We start from the raw sequence: 21,545 nt of genomic DNA on the forward strand, positions 1-21,545 counted from the left end.
TGCCTGGATCTGGATTTGTTATCCCCAGTATCTCTGTCCTGGGATATATCTCCACCATACCCGCACACCCACATGGCTTGGAATGAACCATCTATATGCCCGGACTTTTCTACTGCAGCCCTGGACTGGTCAGCTCTGGAGGAGAAGCCCGCCGCCGCCATGAGAGGGTGGCTGTGGACTTTGTTTTACTATCGGAACCGGGTCATGTTGTCGTGAGAGGGCAACAATGACTGAAGGTTCCCACTTCGGGTGACCCCATTTGGACTCAGGAACCCGCTGTGGTGAGAGGATGACGAGGATTAACACCCCCTATCATTCAGGAGTGTCGTGAGAGGTCACCCTGGAATGGTGGTTCCTGTTTCCTGGGCTGGACCAGTTTGATATATTCCACTCTTCATTGACAATCCCCGTGCGTTGAGGTTCAGGGATGGTAGTACGAACATACGGAAGAGCGGACTTGGTTGCTCTGAGGGATGCCCCCCTTTCCTTGGAATGGCCTGCTGGCTTGGCAAAGATCTTCCTTAAAGACGGGTCCTGGGACCCCGAGAGATGGCATGAGGGTTTTAAGGGTTTTAGTAAGGGGTCGTTATATTGTTTTTTAGCTAGATTTTTAAGGGGTTTGGGGAGGGGGGTGGGTTTTGATATCCGGTCAGTGGTTGGGAGGCCCCTGCCGGGTCGTAGCCAGAGCAGGTTATGGAGAGTTCGGACTTTGGGAGCCTGCCCCCGCTATCTTCGAGTGGTGGTGCGCTCCGACCCTCCAAGTTCTATCCGACCTCCTGGGGGTTTGAGGGATTGGGCCCCCGGGCTTAGGCTGGTCTATTTTAATGCTAGGTCTGTGGTCAATAAAGCTCCTCTCATTCGCGAGTTGATTGAGGAGGAAACCGCAGACCTGGCATGCATTATGGAAACCTGGTTGGGCTCAGAGGCGGGTGTCCCTCTGACTGAATTGTGCCCACCAGGTTTCCGGGTGATGCACCAGCCAAGAGCCCAGGGTAGGGGAGGGGGGGGTGGCAGTGGTTATTAGGGAGGTCCTTAGTCCGCGGGAGGTCACTGCTCCTAAGATTGATGGGTGTGAGGCCCTCCTCATGAGGTGAGGCCAGTATGGTCAGTTGGGCTTGTTGATTGTGTACCTGTCTCCCAGCTGCATATCAACTGCCCTGCCCGGGCTGCTCGACGCCCTCTCGGGGCTGGTGGTGGAATTTCCCAGACTTATTGTTCTGGGGGACTTCAACTGCCATCCCTGGGTGTGGCGTCGGGTGTGGCTCGGGAGTTCATGGCTTCCATGGCAGCTATGGACCTGACCCAGATTATCCAGGGCCCGATTATCCAGGGCACACACCCGATCTGGTTTTTGTCTCGGAACAGTGGCGAGATGAGTTTGGTGGGGGATCTCCTACTATTTATCCCCTGTCATGAACCGACCATTATCTCCTTCGGCTAGGCTTCCATTATGCCGCCCCTCCTCGCTGGGAGGCGGAACCGACCATCTGGTTCCGCCCCAGGCGCCTGATGGACCCTGAGAGGTTCCAGAAGGAGCTTGGGATGATACCTCTCTCTCTCTCCCACATCCCGGTCATGACCCTGGTGGAGGCCTGGGAAGAGGCTGCTACCGGGGCTCTTGACCGGGTCATTCCTTTGCGGCCTCTGACTCGTCGCAGATCCCAGCTGGCTCCCTGGTTTACTGAGGAGCTCCAGGAGATGAAGCGGCATAGACGAGGCCTAGAGAGCTGTTCCGAATCTGACCGATTTCAATTAAGGTTGGCCACAGGGGCCTACCTGGTGGAGCTGGTGGCGGCAAAGCGCCGCTACTTCACCGATATCATCGCGTCCACAGAGAATCGCCCGGCTGCCCTGTTCAGGGTGTCCCGCTCCCTCTTAAATCAGAGGGTGAGGGAAGATCCTTTACAGGGACGAGCCGAGGAGTTTGGTCAGCACCTGTCGGACAAAATCACTCAGATTCGGGACAGCTTGGACTCTGACTGGACAGAGTCAGACGGGGGTGAGACAGCGGGTCCTGTGTTTTGGGAAGAGTTCGATTCTGTTACCCCAGAGGAAGTGGACAGGATCACGGGGAAGCTGAGTGCGACCACCTATGTGTTGGACCCGTGTCCCTCCTGGCTGGTTTATTCGGCCCGGGAGGTGACACGAGGCTGGATCCAGGCGGTGATAGCGGCTTCTTTGAGGGAGGGAAACTTCCCGACCGCCTTGAAGGAGGCGGTGGTGAGGCCCCTCCTCAAAAAGCTGGCCTTGGACCCAGCTGTATTAAATCATTTTCGTCCAGTCTCCAACCTTCGCTTTTTATTTATTTATTTATTTATTTTATTAAATTTCTATACCGCCCTTCTCCCGAAGGACTCAGGGCGGTGAACAGCCAAAAGATAAAACACAGAGATACAAAATTTAAAATAGATTAAAACAGATTAAACAATTTGGCTAAATTTTAAAAATATCCCATAATTAAACAAATTAAAATTAGTGTTTAAAATTTAAATTTTAAAATTTTAAAAGGGAGAAGATTTAGCCAGGCCAGCTTGATGAAATAAAAACGTTTTAAGTGCGCGACGGAAGGTGTGCAGATCCGGGATCCTCCGTATCTCCGGGGGGAGCTCGTTCCAGATCGTAGGTGCCCCCACAGAGAAGGCTCTCCCCCTAGGGGCTGCCAGTCGACATTGTTTGGCCGATGGCACCTGGAGGAGCCCCTCTCTATGGGAGCGTACTGGCCGGTGGGAGGCTATTGGTGGTAGCAGGCGGTCCTGTAGATAATCAGGTCCTAAGCCATGGAGCGCTTTAAAGGTGGTAACCAGAACCTTGAAGCGCACTCGGAAGACCACCGGGAGCCAGTGCAGCTCGCGCAGGAGAGGTGTTACATGGGAGCTCCACGTTGCTCCCATAACCACCCGTGCGGCCGCACTCTGCGCCAGTTGGAGCCTCCGAGTGCACCTCAAGGGGAGCCCCATGTAGAGAGCGTTACAATAGTCCAGACGAGAGGTGACGAGGGCATGAGTGACTGTGTGTAGGGAGTCCCGATCTAGAAAGGGACGCAACTGGCGGATCAGGCGAACCTGATGAAAAATCCTCCCGGTCACGGCCGTCAAGTGCTCTTCTAGAGACAGCCATGAATCCAGAAGGACGCCCAAGTTGCGAGCCCTTTCCGTGGGGGCCAATGATTCGCCCCCAATAGTCAGCGATGGCACCAGCTGACTATATCGGGACATCGGAAACCACAGCCACTCAGTCTTGGATGGGTTGAGCCTGAGCCTGTTCCTCCCCATCCAGATCCGTACGGCCTCCAGGCACCGGGACATCACTTCAAGGGCATCGTTTTAGCGAAGGTTGTTGAGAATGTGGTTGCACGTCAGCTCCCGCTGGTCCTGGATGAAGCTGATTACCTCGACCCGTGCCAATCGGGTTTCAGGCCCGGGTGCAGCACGGAGACGGCATTGGTCGCACTGGTGGATGATCTCTGGAGGGCCCGGGACAGAGGTTTTTCCTCTGTCTGGTCCTTCTGGATCTTTCGGCGGCATTTGATACCATCGACCACGGTATCTTGCTGCGTCGCCTTGAGAGATTGGGAGTGGGAGGCACTGTTTTATGGTGGTTCTCCTCCTACCTCTCGGGTCGAACGCAAGCGGTGTTGGCGGGGGGGGCAGAGATCGACCTTGAGGCCCCTCACCTGTGGGGTGCCTCAGGGGTCGGTTCTCTCGCCTCTCCTGTTCAACATCTATATGAAACCGCTAGGGGAGATCATCCGTGGCTTTGGGATGAGGTATCATCAGTACGCTGATGATACTCAGCTTTATATTTCCAGCCCAAACCAACCCAGTGATGCCCTCGATGTGATGGCCCAGTGCCTGGAAGCGGTATGGGTCTGGATGGGCAGAAACAAATTGCAACTCAACCTGACCAAGACTGAGTGGCTGTGGGTACCGGCATCTCGGTTCAGGGGAGAGGTGCCATCGCTGACTATAGGGGGTGAAGTTTTGCCCCCTGTAGACAGGGTGTGCAACTTGGGCGTCCTTCTGGATTCACAGTTGAGTTTAGAAGACCAGATAACGACCGTGACCAGGGGGGCATTTGCCCAGATACGTCTGGTGCGCCAGTTGTGTCCCTACTTGGACCGAGATGCCCTACGCACAGTTACTCATGCGCTGGTCACCTCGCGGATTGACTACTGCAACACTCTCTACATGGGGCTGCCCGTGAGGACCACTTGGAGGCTTCAGCTGGTGCAAAATGCAGCTGCGCGGGTTGTGATGGGAGAATCCCGATAGTCCCATGTTACACCCCTCCTGCGCGGTTTGCATTGGCTACCGGTTGCCCTCCGGGTGAGATTCAAGGTGCTGGTGTTGACCTATAAAGCCCTACATGGCTTAGGACCAGGATATTTGGCGGACCACCTACAGCCAGCAACAACATCCCATCGCCCGGTTTGCACCCATAGAGAGGGCTTACTCAGGGTGCCGTCAGCTAGACAGTGGCGGCTGGCGGCCCCCAGGAGTAGATCCTTCTCGGTTGGGGCGCCCACCCTCTGGAATCAACTCCCCTTGGAGCTCCGACTAGCGCCCGACCTTCGCACCTTCCGCCGGGAATTAAAAACCTGGCTTTTCAAATCCCTTGACCTGGTCTGATGATGGGGTTTTAAGGGTTTTAATGGGTTAATTTTAAATTTTTTAGATTTTAGTCTTTATTTTTATTGTGGCTTGTGTTTTATTGTTGTGAGCCGCCCTGAGTCCATTGTGAGATAGGGTGGCATATAAGCCGAATAAATAAATAAATAAATAAAATAAACTCTGTGGGATATTACTGGTCGCTGGGAGCTATGCGGCAGAAGGCGGTCTTGAAGATAACCTGGCCCTGAGCCATGTAGGGCTTTAAAGGTAATAACCAACACCTTGAATTGTGACCGGAGACCAATAGGGAGCCAGTGCAGCTCGTGGAGAATTGGTGTAATGTGGGTGTACCTAGATGTACCCACGCAGCTCGTGCGGCTGCATTCTGGACCAACTGTAGTCTCCAAACACTTTTCAAGGGTAGCCCCCATGTAGAGCGTGTTGCAATAATCTAACCATGAGGTGACAAGGGCATGAGTGACTGTGAGGAGAGCCTCCTGATCCAAGTAGGGTTGCAATTGGTGCACCAGGTGAACCTGTGCAAAGGTCCTCCTAGCCACAGCTGTCAGATGTTGCTCTAATCTTAGCTGTGAGTCTAGGAGGACACCCAAATTGTGAGCCTGTTCTGAGGGGGACAATTTCTCCCCCACCCCAGAACCAAGGATGGACAATCAACATAGTCTTTAGGAGGCAATACCCACAGCCACTCGGTCTTGTCTGGGTTAAGTCTGAGCCTGTTGACTCCCATCCAGACCCTCACAGCCTCCAGGCACCGGCACATCACATCCACCGCATCACTGAATTGATGCGGGGTAGAGATATACAGCTGGCTATCATCCGCGTATTGCTGATACCTCAGCCCGTGTCGGATGATTTCACCCAGCGGCTTCATGTAGATGTTAAATGGGAGGGGAGAGAGGACCGAGCCCTGAGGCACCCCACAAATGAGGGGCCTAGGGGTCGACCTCTGTCCTCCTACCAACACCGACTGTGACCGGCCAGAGAGATAGGAGTAGAACCACCGTAACACGGTGCCTCCCACTCCCAACTCCCTTAGTCGTCCCGGAAGGATACCATGGTCAATGGTATTGAAAGCCACTGAGAGGTCAAGTAGCACCAAGATGGAGGAATGACCCCCATCTCGGCCTCGCCAGAGATCATCCATCAGCGTAACCAAAGCAGTTTCCGTGCTGTAGCCAGGCCTGAAGCCAGACTGAAAAGGGTCTAGATAATCTGTTTCCTCCAATGACCGCAGGAGCTGAAGTGCCACCACTTTCTCTACAACCTTTCCCACAAAGGGTAGGTTGGAGACTGGACGAAAGTTCTTTAATTCCGCTGGATCCAGGGAAGGCTTCTTGAGGAGGGGCCTTACAACTGCTTCCTTTAATGGTTGCGGGAAGGCCCCTTCCCTGAAGGACGCATTAACTAAAGCCTGGAGCCTGCCTCCTGTCATCTCCCTGCTGGCCAAAACTAGCCAGGAGGGGCACGGGTCCAACAAACAAGTGGAGGAACTCATCGCTCCTACAGCCTTGTCCACTTCCTCAGGAGTCACCGGCTCAAACTCATCCCACACACTAGGACTAAGACCTGCCCCCGTCATCTCGGTCAGAATTGCCCAATCAGAGTCCAGGTCCATCCGAATCTGAGCGACTTTATCCGACAGAAACTGCGCAAACTCCTCAGCTCTACCCTGAAAGGGCTCCTCCATTCCCCCTACATTAAGGAGGTAGCGAGTCACCCTAAATAGGGCGGCTGGGCATGAATCAGCAGATGCAATAAGTGCAGAAAAATGTGAATATTTTGCCACCCGTATTGCCACTAAATAAGTCCTAATAAAGACTTTTAAGAGTGTTCGGTCAGATTCGGAGTTACTGGTCCTCCAGCGTTGCTCTAGACGTCTCTTCTGGCGCTTCATCTCCTGGAACTCCTTGGTAAACCAGGGAGCTTTCCTGGATCCACCGCCATGAAGAGGTTGCAAAGGCACAATCTGGTCCAGTGCCCCAGATGCTGCCCTATTCCAGGCAGCCACCAGGGACTCAGCCGGACTGTGGACAAGGGAGTCAGGTATCTCCCCAAGCTCCTTCTGGAACCCTTCAGGGTCCATTAGGCACCTGGGGCGGAACCACTTAATCGGTTCCACCTCCCTGCGATGGAGGAGTAGCGTCCTGAAGTCTAACCTCAGCAGGAAATGATCTGACCACGACAAGGGAGAAGCATCTATACCCCTTAATTCCAGATCATATCTCCACTGCCCCGAGAGAAACACCAGGTCAAGTGTGTGTCCCCCCCCTATGAGTCGGACCCTGAACTACTTGGGTCAGGTCCATGGTTGTCATAGAACCATGAATTCCTGAGCCGCATCTGAGGATTCGCCAAGTGATGGCAAATTGAAGTCCCCCAGTACCATAAGCCTGGGGAACTCCACCGCCAGCCCAGCTACCGCCTCTAGCAGCACAGGCAGGGCTGTTGTAATGCAGCTGGGAGGTAGGTACATCAGCAATAAGCCCAATTGAACCCCTGAGTCCAACCTCAAGAGAAGAGACTCACACCCAGCAATCTCAGGGGCAGGGATCCTGCGAGGGCAAAGACTCTTCCGGACAATAGCTGCCAATCCTCCACCCCTTCCCTGGAGTCGCAGCTGATGCAATATCTGGGCACATCTCTGAGAGGGGCACACACCCCTCCTGGCCCAGCCAGGTCTCAGTTATGCATGCCAGGTCAGCCCCCTCCTCCAGGATTAAGTCCCTAACGAGGGGGGCCTTGTTAACAGCAGACCTGGCATTAAACAGCAGCAGCCTGAGGCCAGGGCCCTGACATTCCAAGTCACCAGGTATATGAGGCGAGCCCAGTGAACCAGAACCAGAGGGCCAGAACAAGTAATCGCTTTGAGACAGCGAGTCCTAGTTCCCCGAGAGCAGCCTACCCCTCGGCTCCCGCCATATCTACCTCTCCCAGTCACAACCACAATTCTTCGGCTCTCCAACACCCCAGAGATCCCCTCCCCCATCCCAATGGCCCCCCTCCTCCCCAGCAGGCAAGGCACCCCACTCATACCGAGCTGAGGGTCATGTCTGAGCCCCATCTGCTTCTGTTTGCACACTCAGCATTCATAGAATTTTGTTTTCCAGATTTTCTATGGCTTCTCCCACATTACTCAAAGCAGTCAATCATTTGCTTGAGTCATTAGAGACTTTGGCATAATTGCATAATCCTTTGTTATGCCAGGCCATGCGTTATACAAAGCCAAATGTTCTTCAGTTACTCTTAGTGATTCCTATACTTTAGCTTCCTATAATCATATTGTTATAAGCAGTTTTGTGTTCCATGGACCTTTGGCTAGATAGTTTGTCCCTCCAAACTATTTAGCTTATTCTATTTCTTTATATAAAAGGATATATATTTCTGGCATGAACAGGCATTTAAATACAAGAAATCTTATACATATTTACACTCTAGAATATGTAGCAAACCTAGGATATTAATAAATATACTACTAATCCATAAAGAATTTTCCATAGTAAAATATTTATGATCCTTCCTACATCTGAGTTGTCATTGTTTCTGAGGGATATATTTTCCATTCTGGAAACTGCATTTTAGTGAATTACATAAAATAGCCACAAGGTATTAAGATGAAGGAACTCATTAACTCTGTCCCTGTATCAAGCTCACTGTTATCAGGCATTTCTTCTTTCAATAAATGGCACATTTTTACCAAATAAAATCAATGACCTGTTAAAAAATTAAATATGGATCAATATCTGAAATTCCAATCTTTGAAATGTATTAGCACTCTTAAAGTGCTAACGTGAAAGCATATTTGTCTCCAGATATCTTCAGGATGACATATGTTATTAAATACTGCATATTTCATATGAACAGAAATATTCTATTTTTCTGCCAAAAGGAACAAGGTATTTTATTTGAAATAGTTAAATGTTTTCATATAACATTCATTCTTTGTTCAAATTCTAGTATACAAATGATTATTATAAGAATTAATTTACAAGCTCTCTTAATAGAAAGTGATTCACTTCCCATTAAAATGGATCCCAATTAAAATGGATCCCAATTCAGAACTAATTTTATGTGTCCTGTGCAGGGATAGATAGTGGAGAATATGTCCTCAAAGACATTGGTAGATCCCTTACATCTTTCAGTAGCTTTTAAGTCGATCAACTATCACTTTTTTGGTTACCTTGCTAAGTAGATTGCTGGGGTACAGTATCTAACAGAACATGGGACCACAGAGGAAACAGCAAGACAAGAAGCAGGGCTATAACAAGGAGATTCCCACAAAAAGGAAAGCATTAGAAACATGTATGTTTGGTAGACTTTCAAGATCATGTTATTTAAAATATTTGTATGATTTCCCATCTAAGAGTACAACTCTGGGTGATATATAACATCTAATAACAAAACCATAAAGCGAAACAAAAATTAAAAACTGCTTTCTCAGTCATCCCAAAGGTGCTTTTCAAAAGGCAACTGGACTTTCTCAGGTTTTTCCTTGAAAAAAATTCACTTCTCATCCAAAAAAATTCTTCAGAAGCAAAAACTTTTTCAAGGTAAAAACTAAGAAAGTGAAAGTCCAGAGGTCTTTGAAAAAGCACCTTTGGGACAACCATGACCTGGATAATTGAGAATATCCATAGATATTTGGCTTCTCAATCATTCTCCTAGAATGCCCAACAATCATTTACAGGCTCCAATTACTCCATCCCATCAATTGGGTAAAAAAACAGGTCCTGATGGCCTTCTGGAAGGCTAAAAGGGTGAAGGCCTACCGGATAATTGGCTCTCCTATTAGCAGCAAAGATCTTACAGGAAAGTAGTTCAAAGTAGTTCTTGATTCCTTAATTTGTCAACCCCTCAGTTGCAATAATTCTGGTTATTGTAAGACTCCTTTCAGAAGATGATGCTATATTTTTCCTTTCTAATTCAGAAGGGCTCCATCATAAAGTTGCTGGGAGTCAGACAGTATATTACACATATTACAGTTTGTTGCACAGTCAGCCCGATGTTTAGCTTTCATTTTGCATTTTTATCTGCCTATCAAGTCCTTCCCAAGGACCTGGGATAGGCAGATGTTGTTTGATGGTGTTAAAGATATTGTCCTAGAATATAATCTGTTGCATGTAAAGTTGCCTGTTGTGATAGACTGATGGTGAGTTTTCAATGTTATTAATAGTATTATTATTATTATACACAACATGAAATCACAACAGCCAATTAACAACCAAGTGATGGTTGTTTTCATTCACATCAAGTTCTTCACAAGAATCTAGGAGTGATGTCTATGTGCAGATCCAAGCATTGTAGCCTTTTGTAATTAACAGAAGAAAATTTTGTCAATGCACAGAATTTCTCAGTGCGATCCAATGCTTTTTGGTATGGCAGCTAATCTGCCGATAACCACTGGAACTACCACAGTTGGTATGTCATAATCTTTCAGATTTTCAGATCTTGATATTTTGTGATCTTCTCTAAAACTTTGCCTTCTATTCTACTGTGCCCTGGTATTGCTACATAAATTATCAACACTTTTAGTTTTTTAATTACAGATAAATATGGTCTGTATATGTAAAGACTTTACCAGTTTATATTTAGTAATCCACAATATTTTAATCTGCTCATTTTCAACTACTTTTTGAACTCTGTGTTCCCATCAGTTTTTCATTACTGGCAAATTATAATTTTTACAGATGTTCCAGGGAATCATTTTGGTGACTGGTATCTCATTGTTTATAGCTATATAACAAATACATATACATGTGCAAATGATATTTTTTTAGAGATGTTCCAATGGATCAATTTGGTGACTATGTTATGCTGTTTATAATTAGTTTGTATAATATTCTTACACAAGCTGAGTATATGATCTAATGTTTCTTCTACTTCCTTGTACAATCTGCACTTTGAGTAATTTGATTATTACTTTTTTCAATTCTGGCTTTTATTTCATTACTTTGAATAGTTTGCGTTTGTGCAGCCAAAATCAATTCTCCAGTTTCTTTTTTATCAGTTAGGATGAGATGTTTCTTAAGACTCGAACCTTCTGCTTGAATGTGTTTCTCTGTCTGATGCTGCTGCTGAACATATAATTTAGCAGAGGCTTTTTTTCCTTAGCATGCCTTGTATAGTCAGGGTTTTAAAAGATGACACATATCCTAATAACAATAGGAGAAGAATTTCTAACTGAGACATTTTTTAAATGTTGCTGCTTTTATCATGAAATCAAAATCCAATAAAATATAATGTTGAGTTCTTTCATAAATAAATCTAAATGTGTAAAGAGGTTTGAAAGAGCATTTTGAGAAACTGTTATTAAGAACTGGTGTTGTTAGGTACCAACCTAGGGTCAATACTCTAGGATAGGATACAACTTTTATTCTCTGAAGCCTCTTAAATCGGGTCTAGGACTTTTAGTCTCTGACTTTTCATTCTCCTCAGGCGTTTCTCCTCGGGCGATTCTCCCCCGACTTATCTCCTCAGCTGGCACGCCTCCAGTCATTTGCCTAGGCTTAGGGAATGGGCCACCGAATCCAGCCAAAGGAGAGAGGTGTAAAAGAATTTGCCAAAATGCCTGACTTCCTTTCTTCCTTCTTCTCTCTCTCCCCACCCCCCGCAACCAATACAGGGACACTGTTACTGAGTGGGCTAAAAGCCTCCCTCCCTTCCTTCCTCCCTCCCTCCCTTCTTTCAACCAGTTAGTTAACCAAGTCTGGAAGGGTCTAATGGAAGAGAATTTTTCCTTCCTTCCTTCCTTCCTTCCTTCCTTCCTTCCTTCCTTCCTTCCTTCCTTCCTTCTTCCATCCATCCATCCATCCATCCATCTATCTACCCACCATAACAGCATAAAATGGCAACTAGCCATGTTTGAGGGGTGGAGCTTAGCAAAAGGTTTTGTGTGTGTGTGTGTGTGTGTGTGTGTCTGTGAAAATGGAAGGGAAGGCAGGTGCAGAGATAAAAGGCCATTTTACTTGATCACACTGCAGAGAGCAGCTGGTTCCTCTTCTGAACTGGAGACCATGCTATGTGGGGGGGGGGGGTAAAATAAAATAAAGGAAGATGGACATTGTTTTTTGGAACTCCACCCCTCTAGAGGAGCCTCAAACAGGGCTAGTTGGGTGAAGGGAAGAGAGAGAGGGAGGAAGAAAGGAAGTCAGGCATTTTGGCAAATTCTTTTACACCTCTCTCCTTTCTCTGAATTTAAATCCTAGCATTGAATTTAGTGAGACTTACTTCCGAGTAAACCAACTTTCCTCCCTGTATTGGTGGGGGGAGGGGGAGAGAGGAAGGAAGGAAGGAAGGAAGGCATTTTGGCAAATTCTTTTACACCTCTCTTCTTTGGCTGGATTTCTATTACACCCCCTCTAGCAAATTGGGGGCTAATTGTGACAGAGGGACGAAGCTTCTTTCTGCGAATGGGCCATGTCGAAGGGTCTGGGACGAAGAGGCCGGTGGCCCATTCCCCACGGCAAATGACTGGAGGCATGCCAACTGAAGAGATAAGACGGGGGAGAATCGCCCGAGGAGAAACACCCAAGGAGAATGAAAAGTCAGAGACTAAAAGTCCCATTCCGCACAAATCTGCCTCCTGCCCTCCCTTTTTTTTGTTTTGTTTTCATTGCCTCTTCATGTGCTTTCTCTAAGCAAGTAAAAATTTAGAAAACAAAATGAATAATTGCCACTGCTCAATATGTCCTTTCTCTGGACAGTGATTCAGATTAGACCCAAAGAGAGAGATTATTGTAATGGGCAATAGCAAAAGCAGTTAAGAGAGGTGGGCCAGCTGGAGAAGGGACTCAGTGAGAGCATAAACCATTAACCAAACATTGCAGAAAGTGTAGGCAAAAATCTTAAAGTGATGAATTGTAGCATGAACTTTCATAAGGAAGAATACATTTTATCAGATACTAATACTATAATATTTAGGGAAAACTCATGTAAGAGTTTGTCTTCTGTACTCATTTTTGTTAATAGTATGCAGGGATATATGGAAAGGTATGGTGTGTTCGCTGGCAAAACACATATTTACTCCATGGCAATTTTCATTGCTATCTCTAATTTATTATAACATGAACTGACCATAATAAAAACCATCAGTTTTAATTCATATTTACATAAACTTTCAAATTTAATATACATTTGTTTAATTATGATTATTACATAGTAGAGCTATCCTTAGAAGTTTACAAGAATTAGCTTGACTTTTCAGTTCCTTCCAGTTTCATCCCTATGCTTTACTTGAGTTCTAGGAAACTTAGAGAATGACATAAATATTGAAGAAATTACTTATTTCTCCCACTGTTTATGTCCTTTAAATCTTCATAAGGCCCTTTTTAATCTTTAATCCCAACCGTTTTTAATCTGGCCTGTAGAGAAGATTTAAGGAAAATTTGGAATAAAAGTTGGAGTTTGATTTAACTTATAGAAATGCTGACTAAATACACTAGTGAATTGTGTGAGTGAGCACCTGCCTGAGCAAACGGTATTTTGAAAAATAATGGAGAGTTGCCTGGGGCCAAAGGGCAGTAGATTAGTTTGGCAAAGAGATACTATGGGTATTATCTCATTTGGGTTTTTTGAGCCAAATGATTGGTGTTGACATGAAATAAGTAGGTCATATTTGTATACAGCACTGGATAAAAGTTGTTTAAGATATGTTTAAAATAGTGGCTTGCTCCTCAGTCTTTTAAGTACCATATGTTATTTCTAATCACATGCCCTACAAAATTTATTTGTTCAGTAAAGGGATGTAGATATCCATGTACACTTATGAATCAAGTCATACAACTTTCTACTTGAATTTGCATAGTAATATTATACTATGCAGAATGTGATATACTGTAAATTCAGAAACTCTACTTCTAGATCTCAAATCTAAAAAATGCTTTGTAAAATCCAGTTGCAAAAATATTATTCTTATAATATCCAGTGAAGAGTGACTGCATTTCACATATTCATACAGGGACACACGGAGGCCGAAAATGGGGTGCATGGAGGCCGAAAATGGGGCGCGCAGAGGCAGCAATAGGTGGCAGCGGCGATGGGCGGTGGTGATCCCCTCAGCCTGGAACAGCTGATAGGTGGTATTCCAAGAGGCAGATCCAACCGCCAATCAGCTGCTCGTGCTAAATCAGGCTGTGCTGAAGCTGACCAGGCTGTTTGCTGTTTGCTGCAAGGAGGCAAATTGCTGGGAGGCAGAGGCAGATTTTTTTTTCTTGTTTTCCTCCCCAAAAGCTATAAGACAAAAGTGTCTTATAGTCTGGAGCATCTTACAGTCCAAAAAATACGGTATGTGTATTCTTTATGTCTGTATTTAATTCTTCGATAACTTTGGTTCTTTGACTTTTCAGCTTTGCAGTTGACTCATATGAGTCATTTGTTGCAAAACACATAATGTTGCTATGTTAATGTGTAATATATACTATCACAAAAATATTATTTACATGCATCTAACTGGCTGAACAGTTTAAAATATCCTTTGGAATAATATGTTTATAGCAAAAGGAGAACCAAGAAATCAAACTGTTTCAGTCTGTATTACAGGTTGCTGCATAGATACTTTAATATGAAAGTTATAAATCACAATGTCCCTTGTCACATGTCCTGAATAAAATATTGCCTACTTTATTTTGGTTTAGATATATGTTTTCTTCTGAGATATGTAAATACCTGGAATCACACATGCAGCAAACCAAGTTGCAGCCTTTTCGGCAGAAGACATTTTCACATGATTTCATGTAATGTAACAGACAACAAATAAAAAATAAAAAATAATTATCATTTAATTTATATGTTTATTAAAAAAATAAAACAGTTATATTTTATTAACAATATACTAAAAGTATATAAAGTCATTCATATCTATAGATACTGGTGTATATATAAACCGAAAAATATCCACCATCCTAAGGAACCCCAAAGACAAAATTGAGTTAGAAAATCAAGGAGTATATGAAATCCCATGCACCGCCTGCCCCACTACATACATTGGACAAACCAACAGATGAATAAGTGCACGCATAGAAGAACACAAGAACTCAGTCAGAAAAGAGGAACCAACTTCTTCCCTGGTCCAACACCTTAAAGCCACAGGACATGATATTGACTTTAAAAAGACCAGAACTATCGCCAAAACTGAACACTTTAACAACAGAATAATCAGAGAAGCCATCGAGATAGAAAAACGCCCACACAGCATGAACAAACGAGACCATACCTCCCGCCTACCAGCCATTTGGAAACCCGCCCTTATTGATAAACGAGTCCCTAACACGACGAATAACACCAGACCCACACTCACGAGAGCCACACAGGATGTCCACGCAGAAAGCAGACTCAAACCCACACTGATAATGAGCCACGACCAAGGACCAGAAGCCAGACCGCAGCTGCATCATTAGCCACTTTAAACCCCTCCAATCCATACATGAAGCAGACTGACACCCACCATGAAGAGCTCGCACGGCCACAAACACAACGCAGCTCACCAGCTCAAATCCCCCTGCAACTCAGACTAAGCTGAGCACAACCAAGCCCCCACCCAAACAGAACACACCCCCAGCCAATCAGAGCACAACCAACCCCCCATCCAATCAGAGCACAGCCAAGCCCCTAACCAATCAGAACACACCTCCACCCAATCAGAACACAGCCAAGTTCCCACCCAATCAGCTCACACCCCCACTAGCAGTTAAAAGGAAGAGACAGCTGCGATCTCACATTGCTCCTGGAAGCACGAAGCCGAGAACACCAGCCTGAAGATGACGAATGAGACTTCGTCGAAATGTCGCCAAGACACTTCCAATTTTACGTGGGAGAAGACCCGAATAACCAAAGACCTACATACATACATACATACATACATACATACATATATGTATATGTATATGTATATATATATCACCATGTATTGTCCCTCATGCATTTTTAAAAAGTTATACATAGTAAAGAATTCCAAAAGTTACTTAATACTGTTTCATCATTAATGCAATGGGTGTTAACTTCATCTGATTGGCCAGAGACTGAGTTGAAATTTGTTTAACCACTCCTCCTCCTTCCTGTTGAGGTTCAGTTTGTTAAGTCAGTTGGCCTAGAGAGACCTATATGACTTAGCTCCATTGCTTGGATTCCTTAAACAGTGCATTTCTGGCAGAAATATTCAAACAAACAATTTTAGCTGCAAACAGAACTTGCCGCGGTGAAAGCGGCTTGCTACCTCACGCCATGTGAAGCCTCTGATCTTTGCCACAGTGCCAAGGAGAGGCTCGGATTGTAAGTTATAGCAGCAGCGGAGCACAGAAGAAGCCGTGGTGTTGGCTTCGTGCTGTTTGGGAATTGAACGACTGCTCCATTGTGCCGGATATGCGATTCTTTGCCTGAGGCTACAGCGGAATTATTGGCACTTAGGAAGCCATGGTGTCGGCTTTGCGCCATTTTGAATTGCCCCCCCCCCCGAAGTTTGCAGGCGCTTATAAGCCATGGTGTCAGCTTGGCGCTGGTGCAAGTCTTGAGCCTCTTACCATCAGGAGGATTGCTTCTATCATCTTGAGACAATAGGGGAGTTTTCTCAAGCCTCACAGTGATAGTCTCCCCAATTACTGGGCCTTAACTGTTACAAAATGGCGGATCGTAGCCATTCTCCTTCCCACGTCTCCACTTCCTCCCCCTCAGGTACCCATCTGCGGAAGCTCCGGCCCCTAAGAGAGGGAGATCACAGACAAAGGGCCCTTCCACCAGGTCCAAGACCTCTGTTTCTGCATCCTCCTCCTCTGCTGTGGATAAGGATGCCATGAGAAGGCAACGTGCTTTAGAAAAGCACTTTGCCAAGGCACAGAAAAGGGTTGAGGCCTGCAAAGATACTACCATCTCAGTATCCAACAAGGGATTGACCACTCTCCCACAGGCAGAGACCTTGGCTCAGGTCCATCAATCTAATCCAGTAGGCTGGTCTCCCAACACTTTAATGGAAGAACAGGAAGTTCAGGCCATGGTCATGGATCCTTCCTTGGAAGGGAACAACCATGGCCCAGGGCCCTCCCATTGCCACAGGCATTCTCGCCCATCTGCCACTTTTACTCCTACCGTGGTGGGACTCCAACAGTAGGAAAAGCATCTACCCTGTATATCACAGGAAATGTGTGACATGATTGCACATACCATTTCAAGAGGCATTGATCTCATACAAAGAGGTATTGTGGCCCCATTGCCAGAGGCAGAGCCTTGTCAATGGGTCCCCCATTCTAGGGGACATCTGGACAGTGAATATTTATAGGAGCTCCATTCTCCTTCTCCTTCACATCATAGCGACTTATCATTTATGGGCAACGAAGATATAGCAAAGTACAATCTTTCCGAGGATGAGGGAGTCATCCCTGACAAACCTGCTGCCACCGAGCTTTTCCGGCATGACCTATTTAAAACTTTATTGCATAAGTCTAAAAATACGGCTAACATGGGGTCTCTCATGGGGCAATCTGAGGGATCTTCGGACCAAATTTCTTTTTACCGAACCAGTCACAGAGCAGGGGGCTATTCCATCACCTAAGCTCTTTGTTGACATTATACAAAGGCAGTGGACTCAAACTGGGTCTGTGTCTGCTGCTAGCGGCATGGACAGAAAACTGTATACTGTGGAACAAGAGCTTGAAGAGCTCCTGACACTTCCAACCATTGATGTCTCTATGGCCAGCTTGGCCACTTCTAACATACTTCCCTCTGATTCAGCCAAAGGCCTAAGAGCCGAGGACAGGAGGGCAGAACTCTCTGCTCGCAAGGCCCATCAAGCAGCCGCATAGGCCATTTGATCTGCCACAGCGGCGTCCTTTTTCACCAGAATGTCCTTAATCTGGATTCGACAAATGCAGGCCCATGCTTCCCTGGAAGACATTTGCATTAGGACATAAACAAACTGATTGCGGCAGCTGAGTATTCCGCAGATGCAACCCTCAATTTGGCTATATTTGCATCCCAGGCCCTAACTTCCAATATTACTTCTAGATGACTCCTATGGCTACGGCATTGGCAAGCAGACATGAAAACTAAGTGGCAGTTGGCAGCCGCTCCATTTAAGAGTGGTTCCCACTTTGGGGAGGCCATGGACCCAATCTTAGTAGAAGGAAGGGACAAGAGTAACGTCTACAAAAGGACAGACCGCAAGCCAGCATTTTCATATTGCAGGTAGCCCTTTTGTACGCAGGATACCGGGTTTCAAGGCCCAGTATACCAAAGGTCCTTTCAACAGTCCACGGACAGAACACAGGACAGGCAGACATTTTGTGACTGTAGCAGGTAACCCCAGTCCAAACACCCCTTTCGGGGACTGGATTCCAGCTGTACTGGTGCTCAAAGTGACTGTCCAGACTTGAGCTCCATCTGAGGTTGGCTTGCCAAATTTGCCAACCAATAGCAAAGCATGACCACTGACGCCTAGGCCCTACAAATGGTGACATTAGGACTCATCCTAGAATTCAATTCCAAACCCCCACGGCGGTTCGTACAATGCTCAGTGTCAAGGGACTGCACTAAGAGAGCTCTGATGGAGGCTGAAATTCAGCATCTACTTGCCATCCATGCTATAGAACCAGTACCACCTCTGCATCAGGGCTCCGGCTTCTATTCGATTCTTTTCTTGGTGCAGAAGAAATCGGGAGGAAGCAGAGCCATCCTTGATCTGAAGAAACTGAATGTACACATAAAGTACAGATGCTTCAAAATGCAATCTCTGTATACCATCCTGGGTTGCATCAGATAGGGAGATCTCTTAACATCAATAGATCTTTGGGAAGCTTACCTCCATGTTCCCATCAGACCATCTCACAGGAGGTTCCTCAGGTTCTGCTATGCGGGGACCCATTCCAATACAGTGTTCTGCCCTTCAGGCTTTCCTTCGCCCCCCGGACATTTACAAAACTATGGGATGTGGTGGCAGCTCACTTATGAGCGACACCCATCAGAATACAATGTTACCTGGATGATATATTGATTCAGTTGTCCTCTTCTCAACAGGCACAGTGAGATCTCCAGGTTACAATACAAACTCTCCACGACCATGGTTTTTCCGTGAACTTGGAGAAGAGCCACTTGATTCCATCTGGCACTTGAAAGAGAGATCCTAAAAAGGAACCGATTCTGTAGGAAGGTCATTGCTACCATCCTGGCTTCATGATGTTCGTCGACAACCCGCATATATAATGCCACATGGTCTTCCTTCTGTCTCTGGTGTTCCAGGAAGGAACTAATACCAACATCAGCATCTGTCCTTCATGTCTTGGACTTTCTTCAGGATGGTTTAGACAAGGGACTATCCACAAATACACTCCACAGGCAGGTAGCTGCCTTGGCGACTATTCTATCCTGTGATGGGGCTGCAACCCTTTCTCAACATCCTCGGGTTCATAGTTTCCTAAAAGGGGCCTCCAATCTACATCCTCCCCCCGATCCACAGGAATCCCTCTTGGGACTTATGCCTAGTTTTGCAGGCACTCACCTCCTCACTGTTCGAGCCATTGGGATCTGCCAGTCTCAAACTTCTGACCTTCAAGGTCACTTTTCTTGTAGCTATAACGTCCGCTCAATGGATTTCGGAGATGGTGGCCCTCTCCATGAGGAAGGACTTATGCATTTTTCATTCTGATTGAGTCATTTTTCGCCTAGATCCGACCTTTCTACCAAAGATCAACACCTGGTTCCACAGGGCCCAGGAAGTCATATTACCTGATTTTTTCCAAACCCCAAACATCCTAGAGAGTGACGGTGGGCACTCCTTAGATGTCTGCAGGGTCCTGCGTAAATACATTGACCGGATGGCGACGTTCAGAAAGATGGAATCGTTATTCATCTCATTCCAGCCCAGGTCCCTGGGCACTAAGGTGACACCATCCACTATCGGCCGTTGGCTCAAGGCCTGCATCTCCATGGCCTACGAACATCAGGCTCAACTGCAGCCCAGCCGCATTATGGCCCATTCGACCCGGAGTGCAGCCACCATGGCAGCTTGGGCCACCCAGGCTTCTATCCTTGAAATTTGCAGGGCAGCCACCTGGACATCTTCTTCACCATTGGTTCACTCCATGGGAAGACGTTGTAAGGCCATAATTCATGCTAAAGGTTATCCAACTAAGTATTAACTGATGTGATAATTTTTGTATATCTCGTTTTTTCTATGGTGATAATTTTTGTATATCTCGTTTTTTCTACATGTTTCAATTTTCTTCTTTATACTGTAACTGCTATTTTAATAGTAAATCCTTCATAAAAATCATTGTGTTACATTCTTGATTAAATTGTCTTTCCATTGATATATAATTTTATGGTACTACTCCAAAAAAAATGGTGTTATTAGCTAATTTTAGAAAATACACTTTTCCCAAAAGGTTTCCACAATTTTGGCCACTACTGTAGGTATACTTTTAAAGAAATATTAATGTAGGTCATATAAATAAACTAAATTTAAATTCCTTTAAAAATGGGGGGAAAGTAACACTGGTCTACAAGAAGAAAGCCCCAAAAATGAAAGCAGCTTAATTTTACCAGAATTGGGTCACTAATAAAAGAAAATTAAGTCCTGAATATTAATTAGCTGCAGTTTCCAAAATACACTTTCTGGTCAAAATTGCATCAAAATAATTCAAAATTACGAGGGTGATGTGCAATTATGCTCCATTACTTTTCTGCAAAATGTAATATAGCAATGAGAATGGTGCCACACCAATCATTATAATTTATCTTTTTATTGATACCAATAACATAACTTTCCATTCATTTATTGGTTTTTCATATAACATTTTCATACTTTTTGCATGAAAAACTGACAAGCTCTAACATCAGATTAAATGACAAAGTTCCATCTTTATTTGATATCTAAACTATGCTTTTTGGCTTTTCTCTTGTGCACTGCAGTAGGATCATCCCTGGGGAGATTCTAGCAGTAATCGCTAAGCATGGGTGGACTCCGTTTCCCTTGGTATCATTTCTCCACGCCTGCGATATCCTGGTGGAATCTCTCCACATGCTCTTCACTCACTGTCCCACAGTTCAAAGGGAAATAGTCTAAATGCAAGTGTAAGAAGTGAATTTTCAGTGACATGTTTGCACCAAGTGCTTTGTAGGACTTAAGCAAATTTTCCATATGTTTTTCATTGTCATCTGCCTTGCTGTTCTCAAAGTAAAGATAAATTTATACACTTCCATGTGGTACCGTTTTCATTGTTCTACCGTACTTTGTCGAGAAGTTATAAGGCATCATGATTAGACACCTCCCTCCCTTGTAGGCAAATATCCTTGCCTGTATATAAATCTTTATTGTGAAATATCTTGAAAACATTAGCCAACCCTTTATCATCTGTTTTCTAATTCATCTAATCAAAATATGTAAAATTAACACATTTTATCTCGGAGGTCGATAATTTCCCAAAATTTGTAGACCAATGTAATTGGATAAACTACTTTGTTGTCTGTCTTTTTCTCACAATTTGTATTTTTAGTTTTACCAATGTAATAACAATTCTATTTTAAACTGGATGTAATTATGTTTCTAGATATTTGGTGTGAGCCCCATACATTTTCATAAGGTTATAATCATGTTGTGACTGAATTTGCCATTTATTCTCCTGAATTCACAGCTGAACTGTGATACTCATCTCTTGGAATAGTCAGATTGTGAGCCACAATGTGTACCTGGTATAAATTATATATATATTTTTTTTATTGAAAAAGTTTTTCAAATACAAATTTTTCCCCCTTTCCCCCCCCTCCTCCCTAACCCCCCTCCCCCTCCCCTCCCCCTGTGGCTTCTCCAAAATAAAACCCAAGTTAATAACAGATTATATAATACTTTACGATCCTTTTATTCCACCCCCCATATACTAACCCTTTCTTTCTAACAATATTATTATATCCCCCTTATACTATACATTTCAAAGCAAC

General features: G+C 45.3%; 1 protein-coding gene and 1 pseudogene across 10 annotated transcripts in view; both read left to right on the forward strand.

Annotated features, from left to right (window-relative positions):
• Positions 1-21,545, forward strand: part of FOXP2 (forkhead box P2) — a 1,221,669-nt gene that overhangs the window by 801,126 nt on the left and 398,998 nt on the right. The window lies entirely within an intron of this gene.
• LOC148112896 (uncharacterized) lies at positions 1,576-17,997 on the forward strand (annotated as a pseudogene).

This window comes from Pantherophis guttatus, chromosome 7 (assembly GCF_059756535.1).
Source record: "Pantherophis guttatus breed Tessera chromosome 7, ASM5975653v1, whole genome shotgun sequence".
Lineage (NCBI taxonomy): Eukaryota > Metazoa > Chordata > Lepidosauria > Squamata > Colubridae > Pantherophis > Pantherophis guttatus.